Raw genomic sequence first — 21,847 nt, forward strand, 5'->3', positions numbered from 1 at the left:
GATGCTCCTGTTAAAAATAATTTCGTCTGTCGAACAATTGTAGTGAGTAACAGGTGCTGAGGCTGTTTTTCGAAGGCTCCGTCGTAATAAGAAATGACGCTTTTTCTGAGAATAATATACTATTTTTATAACTGTTGTGATTTTGCAACTGTTACTCATGAGTGTTAGGTCAAGATTAGCCTATTTAAAGCCAGCGCTGTCTATGCTTATTTTGAGAATAGTGAAATATAGAGAAAAGTCACAGTTTTGTAAAAAAGAATAGCGTGCGTGGTCCAAATTTCTAATATTTAAAAAACTTACTCCAATGCTGCATTAAATGGACTAATACAAATTTACAAAAATTGAGGATACGGCAGTGATTATGGTAATTTTCATCTAGGTGGAAAAATTCCACCAATATTAGCGGATTTTCAAAAAAGATTAATAACTTGTAAAATATTTAAGTTATTTGTCTGTTCTAAAGCCCAGATAATTCTGCACGGCAAGATTATATATAGTTAGAAATCACGGCATTGCTACAATAAGACACTTGGCGAAAATAGTAAGGCACTTGGCGACATGGTAAAGAAAAAAAATCTCATTTTTGAAGAGGAAAAATTAGGCACGTTTTAAAAATATTCACTGAAAAAAGCACCTTTAAAGGCTTTAAAATGAGAAAATCTAAAATAAGCACGTTTAAGAACTTTTTAAAAACGCTACGCACCATGCATGATATCAAATTCAGGCTTCATAGTGGGTCAAAAAAATCATCAGAACATTTTTTAGAACAGTATAGACATATCATATTACTTTTTTAAAAAAACCAAAAGGTAAAAAAATTTGGAACCTCGATACAGTAGAGTAAATTAACTTCCTAGAAAACAATTACTAATAAATTGTGTCGTTTTTAACAAAACTACTTAAAAAATCTTCATCCCCAAATTTTCCCAGAATATTGATTTTACGAACAGATTTAAGCCAAAGTTTAAATACTTCTTAGACTGCATAACCACACGCAAACAGTCCATTTAATATATTTAACTGACATATTTTTGAAATGTCACGCAAAAAGGTGAAGCGTTATTTGAAAATGCACGAAACAAGTGATTATTCTAAGCAATGATGGCGAACGATTCAAACGAAAATTCTCCCTTAGTAGAGCAGCTTGTAATCCGTTTTAAGAAATCGGAGGTGTGTGAGACATAAGTTAAGATGCATTGTATGGCTTCTTGCTTTGAAGTGAAATGCTTCTACAACTTTCCTCTAGTTGAAAAGTAACAATGAAGTATTTTATAATTAATAAAATCTGTAATAATATTTATTATATTATTACAGACCGATACCGAGTATAATTATTTTTTTTTTTCGTATATTATAACAAAAAAATAATATACAAAAACCTAACTATTGAAGATTAACATAAGACATAATGTATACTTGGAACATTAATAGCGTGTATAATGGGACAGCTTTTTCGTATCGGGCCCTTAATTTGGCATGTAGAACGAACAAAGAAGCGAATCGAATCGTCACAGGCATGCATATCAACAGAATTTTATAGTTAATCACACCAGACGACAAAAAAAGAAAAAGATTTTATTATAAATGAAAAAATTTTAAGTAAAAATATACAATTTAAGTAAAAAAAATAACGAACACAGTAGGTAAAAATTATTATGTATTTGTGCCTTAAATTAAAATTCTCAGAAAACTTTTAAAAACATATTAATTCATTATTGTTGTTCAATTTCATTTATTTATTTATTTATAAATATTTTCAAAAAATCGCACGCAAACTACTCCAAACTACTTATTTTATCAGCCCTATATGCTGCTTATAAATATGAAGATATAATGCTCTATATTTGGTGCATACAAAAAAAGAAGAAAAAAAGGTTTCAGATAACACGCAGACGAAAAGCAAACGAACCATCAAGAGGGAAAAATAAATAAAATTCCCAAGATCACTGACTGAACGAGAGGTCTTCCTCCTACGATTTGACTCTCCTATTTCAAGAAATACAGGTGCCATTGTATGGAAAAATGAAGTAAGAAAAATCAAGCAGCACCTGTGTCACATGCGATTATGCTAAAAACTATGATGACGTAACTCCCCACGCTTTTGAAACACTCGAAGAGCAACCATGCATATCTCGAAGGTAAAATGGGTGTGATGTGATCTTTTTTCCGAAACCTTCCGCTTCCTGTGGACACAGAACTAATAATATATACACTTCGTTACAAAGGGATAAATAAGATTTCGAAATCAGGCATTGGAATTAACGACCGACAACAAATGGGATTTTTAAAAAAACAAACAATCGATGAAATTTGATTATTGCAAAATTATGTACAATATGTAAAGTGAGTGAGTCAAGCATTTGTCTTTTATTCTAGTGGAATTGTTTTCAACAAACACACCTATAAATTTACAATATTTTATTTTTAGAACAGAATAAAAAAAAATATCTGTGGAATTTCGAAAAGACTTTTCGAGATCATCTCGTGTCTGCTTTTAGTTACAAAAGTCAAAACCTATTTTGAATAAACATTTGATGTGCTGAAAAGATCATATTTCCTTGCAACAAAATGCTTGCAAAATTTTATGATTAGAAAAGATAAAATAGATTTAGCGATAGCGTTACCCATGTTCTTGTACTTAAAACTGATTGTTCTAGTGTAATTGAGCGTGCTCGCAACACACATTCCTCAAACAACACATGTTCTGTAACTTTTAAAACATACGAACGTAGGGCAAAGAAATATAAAACGATACTTTTATGTCTCTTATTTCTTTAGAAACCATGTGTATAAAATTATAGCGAGGAAAAAAAACTGGCTTGAACAAAATTTACCGTATGAAAGTAAAAGCGATATTTGTAGAATAATTTAATAATATTGTACGAATACAATTATTTTCCGTATTTTAAGAAATCGTGTTCTTAGAATTAAGTGCTTCATCTCAACAAATTCAACAGAAAATATTGCATTAGTACTGACTCACTTATTTCAGCTGAAACAGAATCCTTTTTTTTCCAAACAAGAGCTAACTCGCTACAGTGGGATGCACGTCGACAAAAGAAAAACAATTTTAAAAGCTAACACACCACGACACAGAAAACAATTGCCTTTTCAAAATGCTTAGCAGATAAAATTAGATAAGATTGAATTTGCCAGTATGTAGATAAATTACTCCCAACAGAAACAGAAAGCTTGGGGTCCCTATAGATAATTTTACCAAAGATATCTTTGGGCAACTCTCCAATGTGAAGAGGCTGAAATTTGAAGCACTGCTATTTTCTCGCATTATCTAACAAATACCGGCTTTCATATTTCAAGAACCATAAAAAAATCTTCAAAACAATAAGAAAAATTACAACCCTATGCTAGACTTGGAGACTTCATCTTCCAGAGAAATTAATAGCCAATTATAAGAACATTCATTCCTTAATCATAAAAACTCTCTGGCATCATAAATCAGATATTTATAAACTCACGCCATTAGATAAGATTGAAGCAGAGAGAGAACAGAGATATTGTTGAGGAAAGTCACAGTTATAACAAGGCAAACGGCGATCAAAAATAACACTCAAAAGGTGTCACATCTAGAATTTTATTGGCGGATACACAAGCTCATAAATGCTCACGAAGTCTTACTAAGTGCCAGCAAAACGTTCTCTACTTTGCTTTATGGGTGGTCATTCGATTGGCAAGTGACATTACGACCTTCGATGATAACAAAGGCCATAAGATGAATGTCTCCGTCGGATATATTTGAAAAATAAAACTAACTTGTACATTAACGTTAAGCCAATAATAATCATAATTATCATTCCTATATTATTTAAAAGAAATTACATTGCCACAATGCTAATTGTGCTGAACATACTAATGTTGAATTAAAATTAAGAAAATTAGCTACTAAAATGCTACAAAGCACAAACATAATTAATTTTAAGTATGTTCTAACTGTAAAATATATTTTTTTATAAAGTTTTAGATCACAGCACAAAATGGAAACACTGTAAATGAACAAAAGCATCTTAAACATTTTGCTTGTAGAGGGTCAAGTTTAAGATTATATCGATTAATATTTTCTATAGTGACATTTTTCAGTCCTTAGGGTTACGCGGAACACCTTTGGAGAATGGCTTGTGTAGACAAATTTCTTGGAGCATTTCATTACCTATATTCTTGTACAGCACACAAAATAAATAAATAGACTACCCTAAATAACTTTTGATCCGATTATGTTCGGATTTTCACTTTCTAGGACTCAAAATATTAATGGTTCAAGTTGGTGACCTTAAATATGCCAATTAATTAGTGCAGACGGTATTTTAAATTATGAAATCAGATACAAAAACGTACTTTCTCGGAATAAACATTCCATTTTTTTAGACTGATTTCTATTTCTAAAACTCAAAATATAGGAGGGGGGGTCACAATCTGGGCAAATATGGTCCCCGTAGTTTAGTAGGAGAACGGTCCAAACTTTGGACCCTTTAATGTTATTTTTACTTTTTGCGTATTACACTATATCTCGAGAGCTTCTGAATTGAAAATTTTTTGCTTACAATTATAAAATTCGCTTAGCCACAGATTATTCTAAGCAAAAAATAAATTTAGTAAATTATTATTGTTATTATTATAATTTTATTTAATAGTCAAACAAATTTTGAATTATAAGGTATACAATTTTTTTACATCATTTTAGAGAATGTAAGTTCACATGGCAAAAAATACAAAATTTGAACGAAATTGGTCGAATAGTTTTCCGGAAAATCAAATTCTTAAAAAATCGTACTTTTATAAACTTTGGTAAAACGAAGTTTATAATAATGTGCAAAAACTTTTCAATTCACTTAAAAAGTTCTCGAGATATGGCGAAATAAACAAAAACTAAAATTAACAAAGAGGAGTCCTAACTTTTTTACTGCTATCCGATCAAACTGTTGTGACCATATTTCTCAAAAAAAAAGTATGTTTATTCAAAGAAAGTACGTTTTTGTCTGATTTCGTAACAAAATCAGTTGAATAGTTTCTGAGAAATCGAATTTTTAGAAACTCGATTTTTCCAGGAATTATTTTGGCCGATTTCACTCAAATTTTGTATTTTGCTACATAAAATTATATTCTGTAAAATATCGTGAAAAATTACATACCTTACAATTCAAAATTTTTTAAACTAATATCAAATAAAACAATAAAAAATAATAAATATTAACTAAAAGTTTTTTTTTTTTTTTGCATGGAATTATCGTTGGATGAATGAATTTTATTATTGAGTGCAAAAAATTTTCAATTCGCTTAAAAAGTTCTTATGATACGGCGAAATACGCAAAAATTAAAACTAACATTAAGAGGCGCAAACTTTAGATTGCTCTCCTGATCAAATTATTCGGACCCTATTTCCCAGATCGCGGCTACCCCTTATATTTTGAGTCAGAAATCCGAATCAGAGGTGAAAAAGATATATTTATTCAGAAAAAGTACGTTTTTGTGTCTGATTTCTTAACTTAAAATGCCATCTGCACTAATTAATTAGCATATTTGAAGTTATCCCCCTCGAACTATTGAGTCCAAGAACGTAAAGATCCGATCATTAGATCAAAAGTTATTCAGAATAGTCCGTTTACTTTTTTGAGCACTGTATATTTCTAACATACATATTTCTGAGATATATAAACAGCCTATCATCTGGGCATATGAACAGTGCATTTTTCCATTTTTATTTTTTTTTAAAGTTGCAACTTAATATTTGAAATATTCCGTCCCTCTTATCTGCCACATTCCGAAAATACTATGTCACGTGCGGGGAAGGTCTATATTTATATGGGCTAGGAGGTTATTGTCTGGAGATATATTTCTGGCATGCCATCATGATTACCGTTCCGTAAGATCGCACTCACTAGGTTTCGCTTTCGGAGAAAGGATTCATTGTTTCTATGCTGAAAGGTAGTTTTCTTTTCGGCAGAAGTTGATGTTATTAAGGCCAGATAGGTGTGGTGCTTCTGGATTCTCGCCCTAATGGCTACTATAGTGCGTTACCGTTATGCCAGCTACTTTTTCGTTCGTGGATGATGAAATTTCGACCGCTGCTGTGCTTCACCACGGATGTTGCATGAGTGCCAGTTCTTGGGATTTTTTTTTTTTAAAAAAAGGAATTATTAAAATATTTTGGTACATCATAATGCTTATTTTATGATTTTTTCTTATGACCTGAATAATGATTTATAAGTAGACTTTGAGCATAAAAATTTCAAATACGTGAATTCAGAATAAATAGAAGCAATATAAAAATCATGAACTATAATGATTTAAATGTTAACGAATAGGTCAATAAAAAGTTATCTTAAAAAATTTATTCTGGAAGAGAGCGTCTTCAATTTCTTTTTTTACTGAGTTTTAGATTTAAATATACGATTTTTTTTTTCAGGAACTATTCGACCGATTTCGTTCAAATTTTTCGTTTTGCCACACGTTAACTTACAATCTCTTAAAATTATGTAAAAAAAAAATTATAACTTATAATTCAAAAAATTTTTCGACTGTTATTAAATAAAATAATAACAAATATTTACTAAAAATAATTCTTTACATGGAGTTTGAATAAACGAATTTTATAATTGTGTGCAAAAAAATTTCTGTTTGCTTAAAAAGTTCGAGATATGGCAAAATACGAATAAGTAGAAACAACGTTAAGAGATCCAAACTTTGGATCGCTATTTTGACCAAACTACTGGGCCATATTTCCCAGAATGGGGCTACCCCCCATATTTTGGGTTTCAGAAATCTGAATCCGTTGAAAAAAAAAGGTATGTTAATTCAGAGAAAGTACATTTCTGTGTCTGATTTCGTAACTTGTCGTCTGCATTGTAGAATGTCGTCTGAACTAATTAATTAGCACTTATGTGGTATCCCCCTCAAGAAGATCCCATTAAGATTGAGTCCAGAATGTGAAGATCCAAACAGTAAATCATTCACGGTAATCAGTTTTTTTTTTTTTTTTTTTTTTTTAGCGTTGTACACAAATTTTATAAGAAAATGTGAAGTAAATATGCAATTAAAAACTAAGCATGCTATTAAAATTATAATTTTATTTATTTTAACCGCACAGAGACCAAACTTAATTTCTGGAAGAAGTTTCCAGAGCATAATGAAAATGGAAAAAAAATTTAAAAAAACTCATCTCTTTTAGTTTAAAATGCAAAATTAACTCTTCATTGAAGTAAATATTGTAACCTAAAAAAAATTATTCAAACATTTCAGAGGATACATTTTATTGAGTTTTTCCTAAAAACTTCTTAAAAAAATATGACAATGTAAAAAAAAAAATTATTTTTTTTGCTTCAAAATAAGAAAATGAGCATAAAATTTCAATGTTTTCAGACTTCAGCAAAAAGTTCCGTTTTTCCTGAGTTTATCAATCTGATTTTATATCCCCTCAGTTGCAGGCATCCAGATGAGCATTATCCAAATTTGCCCTGTCCTGAGGTGCACAAACCTTGTCCCATAAATTTTGAAAGTATTCTACGTGAAATAACGGTAACTTAAAAATTAACTTTTTAAACAAAGCACTCTATAACACTCTAAGATAACAAATATGCTCAAATTAATACTATTCCGTCCCCTTCCTTGTTTAATTGCATCCTCCCTAATGCTCGTTATCTTTTCCAAGAGCCAGTCGCTAGGCCAATTAAGATCAGTAATTTTCATTCTCTTCCTTTTTAAACTAATTTTTTTCCCCTAGTTTCCAATTTAAAGGTATTTCTAGGATATGGCGAGTCTGCATATCTAGTCATTTTTTGTTTCATTTTTCATAAGCCAAGTTACCCCCCCCCCCCTCCTCTTGGTACGCCAGAAGTTGTGGTACCAATTTTTGGCATATGATCCATGTAAATTGCAAGTTTCAAAAGATATTAATTAAAAAATTGTTTAATTGAAAAAGTTCGAATCTCATCTGAATTACATCCAATTAAATTGAACATTTAGTAAAATACTGTATTTAAAAAAAAAATAATAAAATTTAAAAAAAAAACTGCTGAGAAATACTGAGAGCAGCATATTTTATTTATTGTTAAAATTCAAGCAAAAGTAAACATTTTGTCCAATGGAAAGCTTTATCTTTCTCCACGGCAACCCAAAGACAGCATATTTTTTCATAGACAACGTAATGAAACGAAAATTTAAAAATAGTAAAATTTAAACATTTTCCAAAATCTGCAGTGTTCCAATGACTGCCTTCAGCTCCCAATAGGAAAAGAAAGACTCAATGAAAAAAGTTAAAATCTACTGAACGACTTACATTTCAAAGATACAACGCAATAATTCCAAAACTCATTAAAACACAATTATTCATATTCAAAAACGTCGGAAAACAGCATAAAAATTTTTGCGAGTATTATAGTTAATATCTGAGTTACAATTCAATATAAAAAATCTGCAATTTTTTATACTATTAGAAAAATCAGATAAACGATGAACCAAGATTAGATGAACTGAAATGTTTTAAAAATACCATTGTGCAAACCAGAGTTAATTTTAATAAGAATGTAAATTGAAATCGGCTTACCAAACTATAAGATACTTATAATTACACAAAATGCCAAGTACACATATTAACATAATTATAATTACGCATACTACATTATAAGGTGAAATCAAATACTAGAATGAGATATTCTAAAATCAATATCGTTGAAATTGACAGTTTGCAAGTTAAAAGTTGCAGCAAACTTGTACAATGATATGGTTTAACATGCATCAATGTTTTAAATACGGTACAAAGACGGATAATATTCCATCAGTAGATAATGCGATATCTACAAATATATATCGTTGAGCTCGACATGTAAGGTTGCAGCGAACTAGTACAATGTTAGGATTTAACACGCATCAAAATGTTAAATACTGTACAAAGACGGACAGTATTCCACCAGTAGATAATGTGATATCTACAAATATATATCGTTGAGCTTGATATCTAAAGTTGCAGCGAATTTGTACAATGTACATGCATCCATATTTTAAACACTGTACATTTACGGTTAGAATTCAACCAGTAGATAATATAGAAGAGCATTTCACGAAAAGTTTTATCACTAAGCTTCTAAACATACGTCTGAAGAAGTTCTATAATTACAGTCATACAAACCATTTTAGTTTTTGCACCATTGCATCTGATTTAATCACTGAGACAGCTACTTCAGCTGAGGAGTAAATTAGCCACGGAATCCTGTTATACTGAACACGATGAAATATTTGAATCCCGAATAGGTTGGAGTTTCAACCACAATTTAATGGGATAAACTATTGTTAATCATTTGTATAAATTGCCTAAGAAGCATAGAATTGCATCCACTGTAGCTCAAGCGAGAAGAAAGAATAAATGGGCGTGTCCCCTGACCGAAAGTAACTCGAGTTCATAGAGGCTATAGACTCTCTGGTGGTAAAAAAAAAATGTTAAGTAGTGTTTTTTTAACCCCAACTTTAAGCACTGCAGCAACTTTTTAATTACTTTGCCTAAAACAATTAAGCTACATTTTTAGATTATTAAAGCCCTTAAGAACAAGTCATTATGATACCAATTTTTTATGAACTGTATTGCTGCCACATCAATGTGAAAAGAAAAAATTCCAGTAAATTATACAAATTATAAAATTTATTCTAACTATTGTAAAAATAAAATGGTAAAATATTTAAGACGCATTTAATTTATAAAAAAAAGAACTATTTTACACTAATAATAAGTTGAAATTGACTACCATTTTTTTTACACTCAATATTGCGTAAGCATATTTTTGACAATTTTACAACACCCTTTTGTCAGCAAAAATAGGAAAATGGTGAACCACCTAAGTTTTCCAATTGTAATTTTATATTACGTTTCTTCTTTTTGTATTTGAAAAAATGATTTGAAAATAAGGAGATTTTAATGACTTACGTAAGCACTGTGCTCATACCCCTACCCCCTTTTCAACAAAAACAAGCTAATCACAATCCGAGGTGATTACGTAATATTTGTATGACCCCTAATGATTGGCACCTAAATGTAAAAAAAAGAGTTTGCTTTGTTCATTACAGCTTATAATTAATCATTTTAAATAGTGATAGATATTTTATTCATTTTGAATATGTTTACTGTTAAATTAATTTTAAAAAAAGAAAAGCTTAAAAAAATGATAATTATTAACGATGCTGCTTACCCCATAGCCCATAACTAAGAGGAAATATTTACATAAATACGCAAGAAAGTGTAATAAACTCAGGAAAACATCTATTCTGATAACGAATTTTTTTCCCGGAAAATTTCTAGAAATTTTTCATAAAATACACAAAACCTTTTATAAAACCAGGAGACCAAAAGAAACTAGCAAAATCCAATAGAACTGACAACTATGGCAATGGAATCCAGAAATAAAAATGTCAGTATGAATTATAAGCAATTGTGACCAATGACCTTAATTTACAAAAATATTTTTATTTATGTTATTTTTTTAATTATTTCATAGAATAAAGTAACTTAGTAAGTTAAATGCAACCAAACTTAGTAAGTTAAATGCATGCAGACAGCAATTCAATCACCACGAGAAACGATTCGAAGATAATTAAAGACGAAAGATTTTAAGAGACATAATGTGATAATTTTTAGTCAATGAAATTGTAATAATATGTTTACTTTTTGTTTCACTATCTCTATTAGTAGCGTGGAGAGCTAGACTTACAGACTGGCAACTCAGCGTATTAAAATAGAGATTTTTTTTCATCTTTTAAATGGTATTTAAAATTTACAAAAATACAAAGTTTTTATCACTAAAAAAAAACTGCTTACAAAATAATTTGATATTGTTGCAAGTCACAGTCACAAGAGCTTTTAACAACAGGGAGTTACTTTATAAGTATCAATAACTAGAGCTATGATGGAAACTTAGCAAGATCATTTAAGGTCAATTTACGGGTTTTCTTTTCTTTTCTTTATTATTATTTATTTTTTTCAGACTCAGTTGGTGGTTGTATTTACCGCTTAATTCCAAACTATTCTCGAAAGCCTGCAGCAAAGGGGTTTAATTAACCTCACGTATCGATCACTTCTTAATCCGGTTTATTCAACCTCTATCCTACACTGTAATAAACAGCGCACAGTTAATTTTACGAGAATCCAAAAATTATTATAGATCGAATAAAAATATTTGATTCCAAACCTACAATAATTGATTCATCATAATAAATAGATTCAGTTTTGTTCTCGTGTCAGAAAAACAATGTAATTAACGATTTAGCGACATTTATTTTTTGAAATGAGAGATATTTATAAATGCCATTTAATAATTTAAGCAAAATAGGGATTAGTGCCTTTTTAAAATCAAAATGGTTGTAGATAGACAGTAAAAATTATGTGTAAAATTTTCCCAATTTTCACTTAAAATAAAAACATTTTTATTTAGTAATTGTAAACTATTTCCATTTAAAAAACTTTAATAATGCGATGAATATACTTCACCTTATATTGATATATTGTATAGATCTAGGCCTATATCTATGGTAGTTAATCTTAACTATTATGGCATACGCCATGGTATCGATACTAACTGTTTTTCTAATAAGAAACATTTATTTATTTGTTCTTTTCTGATAGACTTAACTTTCTAAAACAAACTTATTTAAATAAATATGGCACTTTCTAAAAAAATAGAAGGCGAAAGACAGAAATTGTGTCCGAAATCATTAAACTATTTTTACTAGAGTGCTTGATTGAAAAAGTTACGATAACAAATTTAACAAAGCGACGATACGGGACTAAATATAGCCGCTACGCCTGAGCTCAAATCTGGTGTCGTCTGTTTAGGCACTCTAATTTCCACTAAACATTTTACAATAATTAAGAAAGATTTAATAATGTAACGAAAACATTTTACACTAGGTACTTACTAAGTCATCCAAGGATGTAAAAAAGAGAATTCTTCTTCAAAATTTTGAAAAAAAATTATTTATAAACTTTATGAAAGTAAAGTAAATAGTTTCATAACTTTGCTGTCACGTCATAAGCACTTCGATTTCTTTTTTAACATACAATTCAGAAGCTTCTCAATTATAGACTAAACATTCTCCGCAACGCCAAAAGTAAATTAAAAGCCTGCTTTTAGAAATTCTATTGACTCAAACTGATTATGTCAAATAAGATCGAAATTAGTTGCCAAAGTTTATCTTGCCTGAAAAGTTAAATCAGCTATGTTCCACCATCATGATTAATACGAAACTAAGTTCTTAGTAAATTCTCCTCCAACTTTTACAAGCTTAAGTAAAATTTCACTCATTTTCATAAAAAAACATTTATTTACATTAAGTGAGAAAAGGAGCTAACACATTTATTAAATTAATTACACTCGCTCTAATGCAATGTCTCAGGTAAAAAGCTAGAGCTTCCGCGTTGGCATCGAATTTATGATGAATCGGGAAAACTCAGTTTTGGCGCGGCAAAATAAGACGCGTAGAAAGAGCTCGGACAACTGGATTGTTTAGTTTAACTTGTAAGACAGGAGTATTAGAAAAGAAAATTAAAGGTTGTGAGGTCTTCTCTCGAAAATTGCGTGAAGGTTCGTTTTTTAATAAGGGTTTATAAAAAAATAAAATGTTCTTGAATTGATTTTTTGAAAAGGATTTTTATTTTGAAAACTAAAACAGCGAAAATTATTAAACATTTCTTTTAGATAATTTGATCCAATCACCTGTTCTGATATACCATTACTGCTGAATTTCTAATACTGAATCTAATATTGCTATTAGTGAATGATTTTAGGTATCTTACACAGTTTACTTGAAATTTGTGATATGCAAGGTTTTAAAAATATTTCTAATTAGCACTACCATTTTGCTCTATAAAAAATATTTCATTAAAAGTATTTTAAAGTAGTATATATATTTTAAAGCTTAAAAGTCACTAAAACGTAAATTATAAGAAAAAAACTCCAAAATGTTTATGGAAGTTATCGTTAAACAGACCATAGAAATAACAGTGGCTCGAAAAATGTATAACTTAGAGATTTCATCGTGGAATGATTTGTTAGATTTTAAATTACTAATAACAAATTTTCCCTTAAAAAATTTTTTTCTATTTAAAAACTTAAAAACCCATTCAAATGACTGAAAATTATTTCCATGAGCACCAATTTTTTGTAGTTTCTTCAGTTGCAGGAAGACAGTAAAATAAATTCAAGTTTTGGAGCTAATTAATAAAAAATTGTAATAAAGAATAATCACTTTTAGTCTTAGATCTAAAATCAAAAAAGTGATAAAAACAGCGAATACCAAGGTTGATAAACAAATACTGCAAGTAAAAAATAATTTTCGATTAAGGATATATTTATATTTTACAGGTAAACAATGCTTTTACTTATTTATTTTTCATGCTGATAACCTGATTTGTAAAGTTAAAATTAGGTAACTTAAAATGTGGAATTAATTTTTAAAAAAAACTGTAAAAGCTAATAAAGTAAAAATTAAATTAATACGTTGTGCAAGACCATTACAAAGTAAGTTTTTTAATCCTTTTTTTTATTTCCATAGTCTCTGAAATAATCAGTGGCATCTGGTTAATTTGAGAAAGTATTTTGTTTTAAATAGAACTTTAAAATTAAGCTCACTTTTCAATCCGCTACTACTTTACGTTAACTATCTATATATTTTTATTAGAGACTCATTTATTTAATAAATTTCATTAAAAAAAATATGTCATTTTCAAGGAATTTTACATTGTTATTGTTACTTTACGTCGCACTAGAGCTGCACAATGAGCTATTGGCGACGGTCTGGGAAACATCCCGGAGGATGATCCGAAGACATGCCATCACAATTTTGATCCTCTGCGGAAGGGATGACACCCCCGCTTCGGTAGCCCGACGACCTGCGCGCGAAGTCGAGCACTTTACGGTAGCACAGTTTAACGAGGACCAATACCGCACACCCTCGGTCCCTACGCAGACTGATCCAAGTGGTCACCCACCCGCACACTGACCGTAGCCAGTGATGCTTGACTTCGGTGATCTGCTGGGAACCGTGTCTTAACGATCAGTCCACTGCGGGACCAAGGAATTTTACAAGTTACAAGCACAAGGGGTTAATGTAATAGATAATTGAACTCCAATTTCAGTTCTTTTGCCCATTATAATCATTTTAAAATATTACAAAAAGTAAATGTCATTAAGTATTTTGTCAGTCTACAGAATATATTTAAATAGCATACATAAAACACAAAAAAATCTTTATAAGCACTTATCAAAGAGAATAAAAAAAACTTTGTAAGAAAATGTTTGCATTTTTTACTGATTGCAACCCGACTATTGGAAATTAGAAATATTTCAAGCAAAATACACGAAATGCATGATCAGATAATATAAAAAAATTACAATGTATACACTTGGTATACTTTTATAACAATGTATACTTTTATAACATAAAAAGATTTCAAGAAGTACAAAAAAGAAATGCCTTCTAATGATAACCAATAGTTTCCTCAAATTTACATAAATTATTATGCAAAATATGCTATGTTATGCAAAATATTCCATAATTTGATAAACGTGTTGAGGATGTAATAGGAATATCGGATTAATACATCAATAACGTTTCTTTCTTTTTTGTTTTTTTTTTAAGCAAAAGTATTTTAATACAAAAATTTTCACCTTAAATTCTATTCTTTAACTGAAAAGGCATAGGAACAAAAAATAATTTAAATATATAATCTACAAAAATAAGCACTGGTGGCCTTCAGTAAAAACAAGGACAAATGATTCATAACGAATAGCACAGGAGTAGTTGAAACCAAACACTAAATCTTCATTAAGCAGTATTTTTTTCAGCTATTGAAACAAGTAATATGATTGAGAATGACTACATTAACAATGACAAGTTGTAGTTAAAAAGTGTTAATCAATCATCATAATAAGCAAATTCAATCAATCATTAGCAAATCCATTTTGTTGAAATTTCTCTCAAGACAGAAAGAAAAATATATATGTCAATGCTATTGCCACTAGATTCTAAAAACAGGAGTTTAGAAAAAAAAAATAAAACATTAACAGTTAAATTTATGTATAACTTTATGAAAAAACATTCTGGATAAATTAGAACCTGAAGTACTAAATGCAAAAATTAGTACAGTAGGGAAACGATTATCCGGAACGATCGGGACCATCGCTATTCCGGATAACTGATTTTTCCGGTTTTCGGAATCGCTACAAAAAGACGTTTTTTTATTGTTAAACCCAACTAAAAAAAAAAATTTGGAAATAATCTTAAAAAGAAGAAAAAACGACGAAGTAATACACTAATGATTATTTCCAAAATGATAGTAAGGAGAACATCTTTCAAAAAAGAAAGAAAAATCCTAAAATCTTATGAGGGAAAAAAAAAAAAAATTTCAAAAATGACGGGAAAATTTATCGAATTTCGTTCCGGTTTTTTGGTTTTCCGGTTTTCTGATTTCCGGATAATGGGTTCTGTACTACCAAAATATACTTTTTAGAAATGTATTTAAAGAAGTTTTAGAATAGTTAATCTGTATGCTTTTCCCAATCTTTCTACTGAAGTCATATTTGAGAAAGTTTCGGAACTTTTATGAATATAGCATTAAGATTCTAAAATGAAGTACCAATTCGATTGTTATAAGATTTAAATAATTTGCCTTATTGAAAAAAAAAAATTTTTTTTTCCTTTCTAAAATATTGTTAAGAAAAATTTGTCTATAACATAGATGGAGTTAATTGATTTATTAAAAAAAGTAATTATGTGAGTAAGTTATAGTGAAAACAGAAAAAAACTTAATTCTATTAATAAGACAATGTGCGCAATATTTTTTTCTTTTATGTCAAAAATACAATACATACGACTAAGTAAAAAAATATTATTTGCTGAACTCTTTATTGTATTTTATTTTTAATAATGCTGTTCTTATTAAATCATTACTGAAAGAGTGGCTTTCGCTTACCAACCTTATAACTGCTACTAAGCAATCATTTTTGTTCCTTAATAATAAATATATATGTACAACAAAATTGAATACAATTTAATTAAAACATCTCAAAGCATAGATTTAAATTTCCCACTCTATTGGGACAGAATAATTTTGCTTGGTTACCATTTTCAACGGCATCTATGAGCTTGTTTTTTAAATTCTTATTTAATTTTTTGCCGCAAAGATTACTGAGTTCTCTTTACACCAGGTGGTACAAGAGGCCACAAATTCAGCAGTCCTTATTATCATTAATAAGGGATATATCCCTCATTCCTATTACTATATCCCTTATTAATGATAATAAGTAATATATCCCTTCATCATAATAAGGGATACATCCCTCATCCCTATAGTCATAATATCCCTTATTAATGATAATAAGTAATATATCCCTTCATCATAATAAGGGATACATCCCTCATCCCTATAGTCATAATATCCCTTATTAATGATAATAAGTAATAAGGGATACATCCCTCATCCCTATAGTCATAATATCCCTTATTAATGATAATAAGTAATAAGGGATATATCCCTCATCCCTATTATTATATCCCTTATAAATGATAATAAGGGATATATCCCTTATTATCATTTGTCTGTAAGTTAGTTTTGGCCGGACACTTTTCCATTTTCTTTCCGGCTCCCACGTTGCACCTTTTTTTTAGTTGGGTCTTTTGAGGACATTCTTAGTATGTATCCTATCCAAGACCATCTTCATTTTTTCATTTCTACAATGGATTTAGTTTTTGTTTTTATGATGGAGGTCACTGTTTGCGATTTTATTTGGCCAGTATATCTTTAAAATTCATCGAACACATTTAGTCTGAAAAGTATCGAATTTGTTTTCCGGTTACTTTTCAAAGAATATTTCGTAATGCAATATAACAAGAAAGTAACCCACACGGCAAAGAGTAGCAATGTAAAAGATTGCCCGTAGAAGACAAGCTTTACTCACTATGATCAGGTTCAAGATGGAAGGGAAATCAGTAGGAATTTTCTGGTGCTTTCCTTCATTTTCACTCAAATAAACATCTAGCTAAATTACAAATAACTACTGACACTTGAACCAAGAATTACTTAGGTTTGAAATTGCATAACATAACAATGGATTGATAAAGCAGTTGCACGAGAAGAAAAAAGTTGTCAACATGATACAGTAAGTGCAGAAGATTAACAGATATACATTCACTATGTTGAACACCTAATGCATAGTGTCCAATAGAGAATGAATTTAAAATAAATAATTTTGATGGAAATTTCCATTCAATTAATCAATCACTCCTTTTAAAAATCAATTGTTAATCACTCAATGAAATATTACAGAACACAAATTGCTTTTTTTTAAAAATAATATGTTTACATGAACCGTGACGATGACTTATTAAATACAATTTTGAGAATAATGGTTTTGAGGTTAAATATGGTTTTGTGAATACACTGAGGAATAATGGTTAAATATGACTTTGAGAATACACTCAATAATAATTTTAATTACAAAGTCATTGCTTATTGTAAATATTTCCCTCTCGTGATTTTTAGATACTGGAATAAATTTTATCAACAGCAAAAACATACAATAGTTTAGCACTTGAAAGGCTACTAAAAGGTTAAAGTTAAAACTAGTATTTAATATAAACTTGTCAAATAGTAAGCATTTCTAAATCAGTAATAATAGTGCAAATATCTTGATCCCAAATGGAAATTGGGGTAAGAAAAAATAATGGAAATAATCTTGGAAAGCATGAATTTACAAAAGGCATGCTACTCATTATTATGTACCTTTTTATTTTTAAAGCATTAAATTTACTAAGAAAATTTTGAATTATAAAAATTCAGACTATCAGATCATTTTGAGACTTGTTCAATGCTTGACTTTCACAAATCAAAAAAATTCAAAAACATTGCACCTCTTTATTAACAATGATCCCACATTATTTATTAAATTAAAATATAGATTTAAGCTTTATTACTCTTTTTTTTTTAACCAATTTGGTGTGACAAATTTTTTTTAAGATGTCTTTAATTATTGTTTGATTATTATTTAAATACTATTATAATTTTTTTGCTTAATTATCGTTTTGATAATTAGTAAATATTACTTTTTCAAACACACACATATAATAGTATAAGAGGGTAATTTAAACATTGTTGAGGATTAATTTTAGTTATTACATAATATTACACATTTGACAAATTTTTAAGTGAGTGTCCTTATAAAACCCATTTCTGTGAGGAAGCACCCTGCCCTTTTTTTATTTATAGGGAGAACTCAGCAATTTATTATATAAATTTCAATTCGAAAAACAGTGTTAACTATTTTTGATTTTATAATCTTGTTCCATTTAATGAACACTAAATAAAAAAAATTTAAATTATTTCCGAAAAATTTCAATTAGTACACCATTGTATATAAGAACTAATACAATTGGAACAAAATGAATTAAACATATTAAAACTGTAACTCAATACCAAAACTGTAATATTTTATTTTCTACAAATAAGGATCATGAGAAATGTATACAGATAAATCTAAACTCTTTTTATTTTTTAATCAAATTAAACGTACTCATTGAGTGCAAACATGTAATTCGAATTAATTGGGTATAACCTGTATATTTAATAAATTATCAGCAATCTCAACTAATAGCACACAAATAATCAAATATGTACAGTAGAAGAATTTAAGAATGCAAATAAAATAAATAAACACACTATATAACTCAGGTAAATGGGTAGACAAGGTACGAGAAATATCAAAATGTCCATTAATTCTTTGAAAAATTAAAAAATTATTTTGGAAAATACGGTAGATTTCATTAGTGATTCCAATAGCTTCCATACATTCAATTAGAATACCTGATGTAATTAAATGAGATAAAGAAACGTAAGAAAAACACTGCATTCTGACGGCGGCAAAAACATATTTACATTTTAAGGGGGTGTGGCATTTGGCCCGCACCGCCATTTTATAACTGAACTTGCAATCCAGCATAGCTTTAAGCGGCGCTTCAGACAATAATTCATAAAAAATATTACGGGAGATTTATTTTCTTTCATGATTTTCAATCATATTATGTATCCCACCCAGATCTTTCCATTACACGTACCAAACATGGCGCAACTAAGCCTATTGCAATAACAGCCAAAAAGAAAAAAAATCGCGCCATTCAAAATTTTCCAAACATAAAGATATTGGACTCACCTGTACAAAGTTTAGGATAAAAAGATATCGAATAAAGCTAACTTATGTCCAAGGCTTCGAAAAGTTTTTTTAAAATCCTTGTCGTAATGATATTTCGTCGTAAATTTAATATCATAGATCACAACACCACTCCTGCACACAGCACATTGAGACTCAGAATTAGGGTTACCACAATGAACTCCCTCTTTTCATCGCCAACGCCGAAATGCGGTGAAAGATATTTTGCAGAGCGTGACGGCTATCAGCTATCTTACCTATGATTTAATGAAAGAACAAAAACGGCGCCAAATTTAATTTTTGGTGAAATTTCTAAGATCTTTCTTCCAAACTTTTAAACATAGCGACCCACTTTCTCAGAAAGCGGAATCTATAAATTATAGCGACCCATTTTTATTCTCGGCGCATTGAATTTTAAAGACGGATAACGTTCTTTCGATAATAGGAATTATTATTTAAAAAAAATTATAACGAAACGTTTATTATTATTGATGTAAAAAAAGGTACTTAGGTACTTTATTTACGTCTCATTAGAGCTAGAAAATGAGCTATTGGCGACGGTCTGGAAAGCATACTTGAGGATGATCCGCAGACAAGCCATCGAAATTTTTTGACTCTGCAGACGGGATGACTCCCTTACTTTAGTACCCCGACGACCTGCACTTGAAAAAATTTAGACCTGTAATGCTTGCACTTTACGGTAGAACAGTTTAACGAGGACCGATACCGCGCACCCTCTGTCCCTTCTCGGGCTGATCAAAGTGACCACCCACTTGCTTACTGACCGCAGCCAGTGATGCTTGACTTCGGTGTTCTACTGGGAACCTTGTCTTTACGATCAGTCCAATGCGGGACTTGTAAAAAAAGAGCTCGTTGCTATTGACCAAAGATTTAAATGAAAGAACAAGAACGTCCCAAATTTTATTTCTGGTGAAATTTCGATGATCTCAGTTTGGGGTTTCTAAACTTTTAAACATTGCGACCCACTTTATAGCCGTAAATTATAGTCCCTCATTTTTATTCTTGACTCACTGATTTTTTAAAATGAACAGCTCACGTTCTTTCAAAATTAGGAATTATTATTTAACGAATAATATCGAAAAATTAATTATTTTTATTTATGAATCAGTAATGTAATGTTATGGATATGTGACTGAAGAATTAAAAAGGTATGACACAGAATTAAAATAGTTATTTTAATTGCGAAATGGAATAGTATTACAACTTTATCATCTTTATCCTGAATAAAAAAGCAGAAATAAATTATTTAAAACTATTCTACGAATTTTAATTATACACTTTAAAGCTTTCTTCAGTATTTTTCATATATTATTTGAATAAACAAATTTATTAAATACGTATTTTACAGTAATTCAATGTCACACTCACAAGTTATTAAACTCACAAACCATAAATCAGTTATGATAAGTAAAAAATTAATTGTACTCAAAAATATAATTTTACAAAAAAAAAAAGACAATCTTTTTAATGAAGCTTACAATAAGTTCATCCTGGATTTTTAGTTAAGCCCTGGATTTTAGTAACTCCCTGGATTTTTAGTAACCGCATTATCGTTAACTACCAAAAAGTGACATACGATCCACTAAGCAGGTCATGACCCATAGTGAAGAACATAATGCTGCTTATAATAGTTAAAAAAGTAAAATCAATTTATTTTTTATTATTTGCTTTATTTGCATTTTTTTATCATATTGCTTTACTAATTTTTTTTTTTTCAACCAGAAAATTTTTATGTACATTATCATAGAAAAAATTATAAGAAAATTATCATAATAGACATTGCATATTATTATTGCTATACATGTGTTAATAACAATTAAATCATCTAAAAAATTAAATGACTCTTTAATGAAAAACTTCAGTTTCAGAATTTTTAAAAAAAATTTTTTTTAAGAAAGCGGAATTATTATGGGGTAAGGTATTAATTAACCCCCACCTCTGGAGAGGAATATTATAGGGTAAAGTAAACAATAACTTCTTCAAGAATACTGGCAAAAATATTTCAATAAATCAAAAATAAATCTTTATATAAATAATTCTTGAATCAGTAATCGCAATATCACTTAGTTTGTTTCAGATAGGTTCTAACGATGCAATAAAACAAAATACAAAATAAAAACGAAATACATAATAAAAACGAAATACACAATAAAAAGGAAATACATAAAATATGAGTAAATTATTCATGTTTGTCTTAAAAATTGATATAAATAAAAACATTTGATGCCTTGAAAATAACAAAAGAGTGGTAGTTACACAGAATTCAAGAATTGTTATTGTTGACAATAACAAAAATAATATAATTCCTAGACAATTGCTTCCATGAAATAATTATTTACATTATTGTATTAGATAATCAAAATATTCTACTGAAAAATTGTAAAGAATTTTTTTTTAATCCCATTATACTTAAAGTATTTAATGCACGGTGAGCGAAAAAAAAATTTCATTATTAAGATCTTTCGCTCTTACGAATGGATTTTCACTAACTATGTGCCACTATTAATGGTTAAAAGTGGTGATTTCAAATATGAAAATTAATTGGTGCTATCAACTAATTCAGTTATTAAATTAGAAACAAAAATATACTTTCTCAAAATCCTTTTTTTGACGGGTTTGGATAGTGGGTGGGG

The 21,847-nt window shown here is 29.3% G+C and overlaps 1 protein-coding gene across 4 annotated transcripts in view; it reads right to left on the reverse strand.

Annotated features, from left to right (window-relative positions):
- The window catches only part of LOC107455995 (uncharacterized), a 71,392-nt gene extending 51,956 nt beyond the window's left edge, over positions 1–19,436 (reverse strand). Inside the window, exons 1-2 of one of the 4 annotated variants that reach the window (XM_087165479.1) lie at positions 19,197–19,344; positions 9,926–10,027 (exon numbers count right to left, since the gene is read on the reverse strand). The gene's annotated coding sequence lies outside the window, so the exon portion shown is untranslated. Of the gene's footprint in view, positions 1–2,983; positions 3,096–9,925; positions 10,028–19,196 lie in introns of those variants that run through there. The other 3 variants (XM_016073755.5, XM_071178942.2, XM_087165480.1) reach the window with 3 other exon arrangements.
- Positions 19,437–21,847: the final 2,411 nt, after the last annotated feature.

Source organism: Parasteatoda tepidariorum, chromosome 6 (assembly GCF_982258835.1).
Source record: "Parasteatoda tepidariorum strain Cologne lab strain chromosome 6, Ptep-v5.0, whole genome shotgun sequence".
Classification (NCBI taxonomy): domain Eukaryota; kingdom Metazoa; phylum Arthropoda; class Arachnida; order Araneae; family Theridiidae; genus Parasteatoda; species Parasteatoda tepidariorum.